Source organism: Ambystoma mexicanum, chromosome 13, assembly GCF_040938575.1.
Source record: "Ambystoma mexicanum isolate Mex_15411 chromosome 13, UKY_AmexF1_1, whole genome shotgun sequence".
Lineage (NCBI taxonomy): Eukaryota > Metazoa > Chordata > Amphibia > Caudata > Ambystomatidae > Ambystoma > Ambystoma mexicanum.
In genome coordinates, this window is record NC_090938.1 from 770,165,160 (window position 1) to 770,172,759 (window position 7,600).

Here is a 7,600-nt window from a genome sequence, read left to right on the forward strand (position 1 = left end):
AGTGATGTCATGTCAAATAAAAAGGCCTATACTAAGAAACCTATTGCCAAACCTTACAACTACGACAAAAAGGGGTGTGGGATAGTCTTCAAGAAAAGAAAGAAGTGTTCTCAAAATAATAAATCGGCCTGCGATAGCTTGGGTCTCCCTTCCCCACGTTTCTAGCACAGGGTTAAGGTGGGAGCTTGGAGCACAGCACAGTCTCAGGCCTCACCAGCACGAGACAGCAGTTCCAAGGGCAGTTCTCAAGATGTTGATGGCCAAGTCTCGTTTCCTTAGAAAGTCTCTTGCCTTTGGGTCTGAAGTGTTCAAACAATAAAACCAAAATGTTCCTTTCTCAAATTAAAGTTTGTTTCCAAAACTCGATACGGGTGAAGGTTTCACCTCTGGGTCCCCCTCTTCTGGGCTGACCCCTTTGTATTGTATCACTCTGTTACAGTTCAAATGCTCACGGGATTCACGTCCCTTTCTTTTATTCACCCAGTGGGATTCACTTCCCCTACTTTTAGCCAACTTGTGGATCCAAGTCTTCGATTTTACAGGGCTTTTGCTCAACCCTCACATATGATTACTTGGCTTCCTTTTGGTGGCCTTCCTATGACCTTCTGGTTTCTGTAGTTTCTCAATATGGGGCTCGTCCACTGATTGTGCTTAATCGCTGGGCTTTTAGCTTCTTTGGAGTCAAGGCTGGTACCACAGGCACAGGAGTCTCCTCGGCTCTGCCTTATCTGCATAGGCTCGCCCCGTGTACCGTTGGCATCTGCAGCAGGACACTTTGACTATTGTTTGCGGTCTCAAATTCTCCTCCAAAAAGGTTCTGTGTGTCTGGGACGAAAAGGGCAAGATCACTTCTCTCCTCGACACCCTCTCGCCTCCCGCTGCTTTTCTCTTTCTTTTGAACCGACATGTTGTAGCCGTGTCGATGCGCTGTCTGCCATTTTTGCCTCTCTCATACTGTGCTCTCTGGCTCCACCTTTTATCCCTGTGGGGACGGGAAAGGGCCGTCAGGTGTGTGTGATTTTGATCAATTTCCTGACTTTGCCTGCCCTGGTATTGGGACATGTCAGGTAAACAGCTCTTGTGTTAGTCTGTTGTCCGTTATGTTGTGCGAGAGTGTTCGTGGTGAAAGTGGGGGGGGTGCAGGGGTTTGGAATGTCCTTCGTGAGAGGATGTGGAAAAGGTGTTAAATGAAGGGGGATACCACGTCTCACCCATCAGTTTCCCACTCCCCAACGATCCCCCCCATCCAGGTGATCCTCCCTCACTGGTCCACAGTTCCTGCTCTGGATATCTGTATGTTCATCGTTCCAAAGAAGCTAGGGACGTCATCTTCGTTATCCAGGTGGCCAATGAGATCTGGTTATCGAAGTATCTTATAACATCTTGGATGTACTGATGTTGCAGGAAATGTATTTGCAATACATTTTGCCTAGAATGGATTGCAATGCAATTCCATAGTGTGCATAATCAAAGTATTAGAGCACCGACTAGCCTCATTCACAAGAAACATACATCTATATTTTTGAGGCAATGCTCTTCTTAACGTGCATACCTAGAATGGAAATATTCTAAAAGTAGGTAAGAAAGTATCAACATTTGTCTTTCCACTGCTTCACTGATCCTAAAATGGGTGCATTTTGTCTTTAATATTCCTCAGCAGAGAACAAGCCGTCCATGATGAGAAAACTTGGCGTCCATGGTGACAGAGGTGGGTTCCCCATCCTGGGAGAACATGCCTTACCATTCCGCGAGTGGAGGTTCTCCATCAAAGTGAAAACATGGCGTCCTGATCAAATCGATTTTCCAAGACATTTACTTCATGTGTTCCCTCTTCAGGGAGACCAGACTTTCCGTTTCATAGAGAATTATTTGGGGGGAAATGAATACAGCATAAGAATAATTGAGAGATAGAGGTCTGCTGAGCAGTATACAAGAAGCTGGTGATGACGAATTCAGCATTGTCTAACTATTATTCTATCCTGGTATATACGATTATTTAAAATGATTAATATTGCCCTGCTTTCCTATGTTAGATATTTAATGTCAATATGTGAAATTCAAATGAGGCAATAAATAAAAATTCTTTTGATTGGACATAAGCGATCACATGGTTTCATACATTTTATACAATATTGAAAGCTATAAGCAGAAACAGGGGCATATTTTGAATGGGGTAAAAGAAGCAATGTCTAAAATGGTCGACACCTTTCTGAGTCTGATGATACAGTGAGTATTGTTGCTGCAGTGCTATCCTATCTCAATGTTGCGTAGTTACATTTGAGTTGTGATGTCATTTCTACATGGGGAAATTCTCTTTCTGCCTCCTTTTTGTCAGTCTTTTTATTTGTGAAGCCACCAGAGGAGGGGGCGTTTAGGGGCAGAATTCTCCTTTTGGGTGTGGGAGGGGTTTGTGGGTGTGTATTGGATTTCTAGTTCTTAGAGATCAGCACTCCTCTAACCTGGATACATACAGACAGACATGAGTTTGGGTTGTTTCTTGTCAAAAGCAGTGTTTTTTTCAGGAATTTATAAAGCTGATTAAGGCTTGGCTCACCTCTGCCCCTTTCTCACCGTTTCTGGTGAGATGGTACTCACATATTGCTCACTTTTACTTGATCTCTCACAAGGTACACACTTGGGCTTATCACCAGCCTCCTCACACCTGCATCTGTAGCACTTTCTCAAGTTTACAGGACTAGAGTTGAACCCGGGCAGTGCATACAATTAATCAAGTTACCTTGCAATAAAACAAGAAATAAGGCACTTCCCATGACCCTTGAGCTTCTGATGGCAAGAAATTCTCTTGTTACCAAACTGCCCCAGTGCTTTGTGCTGTTGTTTTTTTTATGAGAGAAAGTGTGTGTGTGTGTGTGTGTTTGTGCACACACGCGTGTTTGTATGTGTGTTCTTGACGTCTCTCCATGTCTCTGTCTACACGTGTCGCTCTTTTTGTGTGCATCTCTCCCTCCATATATATCCTTGTCTCTCCTTACCGCTCTCTCTCTCCCTATCTCTGTGTTTCTCTCTGAGACTGTCCCTCTGTCTCACGCTCCCTCGCTGTCTATCTATCCACCCCCTCTCTCTCAGGTGTCACGCTGTCTGTAGTGTGCAATGTATTTTCTCTTTCCTCTCTCACCCTCTCTCCCCTTCTCCCTTTTGAGTCTGTGCACTGAGTAGGAGTCTCTTACGCTGTCTCTCAAGTCCTTTCTCACCTTCTCAAGTCCTTTCTCACCTTCTCCTTCTTGAACCTGTCCACTGAGGCGAGGTCCCTCCCCTAGTCTCTCTCTCATCCACCTCCCAAGAGTACTCTTGCTTAGGGTGACCAGATGCCCAGGTTTTGTTGGGACTGTCCTGGAATTGGGTGTTCCGTCACCGCCCCCATCGTGAGAGTACTTTATATTTTTGAACTCCGTCCTGGTTTTTGGGAGAGATCAAGAGGGTGTTTAGTAGCTGCCAGAGGCAAGTATGCACAATCTTGCACATCATACTGGGTTGCAACACGCTCGCAAGTCAAAATATTATTTTGCGTTCCAATAAATGTTATAATTGACTTTACAGGTTGGCCTTGAATCACCAGTCTTTTAGTTACCAGTTGTAGCACTGTTGAGTTGCATGAGCTGTCGGGAGTAGTATATATCCTGGATGTGTGAGGAGGTGGGGGTGAACCATGTCTCTGTGATAAAATGTGCATCTAAGTTGGGTGGTGATGAGGCCAGCAATGTCTACTGCATTTGGTACCACAGAATGAGCATTGATGAGTCTGAGGTTGCATGTGTGTTTTGGAGGTGGTATGTGGGTGGTGATGAGGGCTGTGGTTGAGGTTCTGTGAGTTGGACGTGCATGGGAGCAGGACTGAGTGTTTTCATGGTAGGATTGGATGGTAAGGGGTGAGTGAGATGTGATGCACCTGCTGCTTGTTTACCTGGGAGTGCGTAGAGCAGGGGATCCATCCCTTTCCAGGCCCTAACAATGGAAATGGGCTGCCCAGAGGGTGTGGGGAATAAGCATCAGAGGGAGAGGACAAGGCGTTGGACAGGATCCCCAGAGTAGCGGATTTGTGAGCCTCAGAGCCTGTAATTATTGTAAGCAGGAGTGTCACTGGAAAAATGAGTGCCTTAACAATAGGCTCCAAAGGAACTTTCCATCCCCTACTCATAAATCCACCCGATTCCCTAACTCGAATGTGCCATGATTTACCCCGAGCAAGGTATGACCTGCAGCCCCAGATGAGGATCAGAACCTGGACAGCCCAAGAGAAACCCTCATCATGAATCCATTGATAAATGTAGATCGGGAAAGTCCCTATGTAAAGTGTACTATTGAAGGGCAAACCATTGCATGTATGGTAGATACGGGATAGTAAGTCTGCCTAATGATCCGATTGTTTTCCTGTTGTCCCTCTGCCATCTACTATGATTAATACAGTGGGTATTTTCAACACTCCAGTCCCACACCCTGTTGCTGACCAGTATCAATTACCTTAGGTCCTATCACGGACAAGCATGCTTTCTTGCCAATCCTTCTGCAACGGTTGTTTTTTCTGGCATAGACCACCTTTGCAAACCAAAATATGCCATCTATTACACTCCAGATAGAGTATTCCTGGACATCTCTGGCAGTATCCCCAAGGCTGTGTTAGGTGAACTTCAGGGGGTCCCGTCCCAAGATTGAGACCCAAAGGAAGGTATGTCTCTAGATCTCGCTGAATCATTATCCCCATCCCTTACTGCTTATGGTCAGTGCACAATAATGAAGTGGGATGTATTCAGGACACAGAGCCCCTCTAAGCTCGCCTTTCTCATATTGCTTTCTCCTGCTCCACCTTTTATCCCTGTGGGGAAAGGAAAGGGTTGTCCGGTGTGGGTGATTCAGGTTAATTGCCTGACTTTGCCTGACTCTTCTACTGGGACATGTTAAATAAACAGTTTTATCAGTCTGCTGTCTTGCATGAGGAAAGACAGTTTTCGTGTTAGAAACGTAAAGGGTTGAAGGGTCAGAATATCTTACGGGACAGGACAGGGAAGGTTTATGAAATAAGCAGAAGGGTTTTTGAGAATTCAGAAAATGATAATCAAAGGGACTACCTTGGTAGGTTTGGCGGGGTAAACAGAGATAGTTTGGATCGTGACGTGAACAAAGGGGATTGTGGGAATCGTAGTATTTTACCTGAGCAGATGGTACGCGTGGAACATACTGACTAGAGAGGCGTGGAAAAGAATGGCCGGGAGTCTGCAGGTAGGGAACAGGGAAACAGGGGTTATGGGAGATGCGGTTTTGCGATGCCACTGGGTTTGGACTTCTGTTTGGTTTATCGCAGGTGTAGGGTCTATAGGACTTGACTAAGGGAACTTCTATGGATGGAAGGGAGGTAGAAATGGAATAACCAAAGAGAACCATAGGTAGTTCACCCCCTCTTCTTGCTTCTCGGTAGAATCCCGTGTCTCACCTTGGATATTCCCCCTAGCATAACCCCGGCTTCCCCTACCCAGGTGATCCTCACCCACTGGTCCACCCCCAGGAACTGGATCCAACAGTGATGGCCGTGCCCTAGCCACCCGAATAAGGGAGTCTCTAAGTCAGGTTTCTCACATACCCTCCCTCTATGCTGGTTGGACTGCAGTGTTTCACTGGGAGATTTTCTGGGGAACATCCAGTCCGCTGGTCCAAGCACTCCAGCATACAATCTATGTTGGTATCGCTGGTTTGCAGTGGAGATGTTTTAAAGAATTCTCTCACCTCTCTCTCTGTACCTGTTAGGGAGAATTCTCCAGAATGGCTGATTTCCCTTACCTACTGAGTCCCTCAGCAGCTTTGCTGGATTTCTAGGATTTATTTTTTTCACCTGGTAAGAGTGTGAGCCCTTTTTCCCACTCTTACATGTGTTTTGCTGTGTGTGTTTTACATTTTTGTGTGTTCTTGGACTGTGAAGCCTCACCTACTCCATAGGCATCATATTTTTACTGTGTGTTACACAGCACCTTCAGTGCAGTGACACAGGGTTTTCTTTTAGACTTCCCAACTCAGACTCCATTTTCTGGGACTGACTACTGTCTCCCAGAACATGTAAAGTTGCCATTGACTGTATTAGTCTCTTTAAAACCACAGACCCAGTACAAACCATCTTACATGGAGTAATGGAAAGGGTTACTACTTATCTCTTTTTGTCTGTTTCTCTTGGAGCACTGTTTCACTTCCTTTTCATCAAGACTTGGCTGGTGGCAGTGGTAACTACCCTATTTTTTCTACCTCGGCTATCTTAAATAACCTTAGTAGTGTTTTTGGCTATCTTGGTAGTCTCAAACTTAAACCCGCTAGACCATATACGTTTTTATACGGTTCCGGCTGGGTTTAGTCGCCATTTCTTTTTGAAAATGTCTTTCTCGTGTTTTTCTCTGTGCGCCAAACCAGGTTTGGTTCCTTTGTTCGCCGTCCTTTCGCAGGCTTCTACACAGAAGCCCTCCTTAAGGCACCTGAAAGTCTGGGTAGGCAGGATGTGAGGGAGGGGTTTTAGGACCCCTGCCATGGGATCCGTTGGTAACCCAAGTGGCACTCCTGTTTGATTGGCTAGGTGACTGTCCTGCCGGGACAGCCACCCTGCTGTGTGATTGACAGCCAGGCTGTGTGAATGGGGGAAAACTGCATAAAAAGTAGGACTCTGGGACTGGAAAGGCCGAGTCGCCACTGGAACGAAAGAACCAATGATGAGCTGACAGAAGAGGACCCCTACAACGACTGAACCACCCGGTGAAACCCTACTGCAGGTCCGATTCTTCAGACTCCAACGACAAGAGAAGATCCTCCAGGAATCTTCTTCCCCTGAGCTGGTGGGACCAACCAGTTTGCCCAAACTGCAAGTCAGGACTCCCTCCTCTGGTCGAATTTGCTGTACAGAGCTAAAGTGGGCCGGATAGCCAGGAAGCTCGGACCCTGCTTGGGTTTTAAGGAGCGCACCTTTTATTCATTGCTTTGCTTTGCTGCTGGTTTCTTCCCTGGGCAGTGCAGGACCCTCCAGTCTTCCTACCTCATGTCAGTCCGACAGATGCCGTGAGCCTGCAGGAACTGCCAGGAACGTCAGCTTCAGCTACAGCTTCTTCTCCATTTAAAGGTACTGTGCAAATCCAGTTGTTCGTTTCATCCAGCCGCGGTGAATGTGTGTGAAACCTTTCGCCAATCCGAGGGCATGTCCTTCTCTTCTCTTTAAACTAACCTTTCTGCCGACCAACTTCGTCCGGAACTCTTGGCAAAGACTTAACCGCAAACTACCCTGAACTGTGTGATCTTGAGCAAAAGACTTTTGTCCTATTGACTTTGGCCCTAAGCCTTTAGATTTGATTCCATCACTGTAGTTCCTCTTTCTAGATTGCCCTGCTTTTGGTGCTGCTCAATTTTAGCCTAACTTTGTTTTTCCCTCCCTTTTTGAATTGCTGGAGTGCCATTTTGATCACACTTCATTTTGAGTTTAACTTGTTCAGAATCTATTAGGAGTGGTGTGGTGTATTAAGAGTGTGCTTTTTAGACTGCTTTACTTTAGTGAAATGTTTTATAACTGATGTGTAAATAAATGTATATTCTTTTACTCAGAAACCTTGAGTCAGTGTTT

At 45.8% G+C, this 7,600-nt stretch overlaps 1 protein-coding gene across 1 annotated transcript in view; it reads left to right on the plus strand.

Annotated features, from left to right (window-relative positions):
• The window catches only part of LOC138520550 (E3 ubiquitin-protein ligase TRIM39-like), a 936,034-nt gene extending 933,931 nt beyond the window's left edge, over positions 1–2,103 (plus strand). The window contains exon 9 of the mRNA XM_069632892.1: positions 1,658–2,103. The gene's annotated coding sequence lies outside the window, so the exon portion shown is untranslated. The remainder of the gene's footprint in view (positions 1–1,657) is intronic.
• Positions 2,104–7,600: the final 5,497 nt, after the last annotated feature.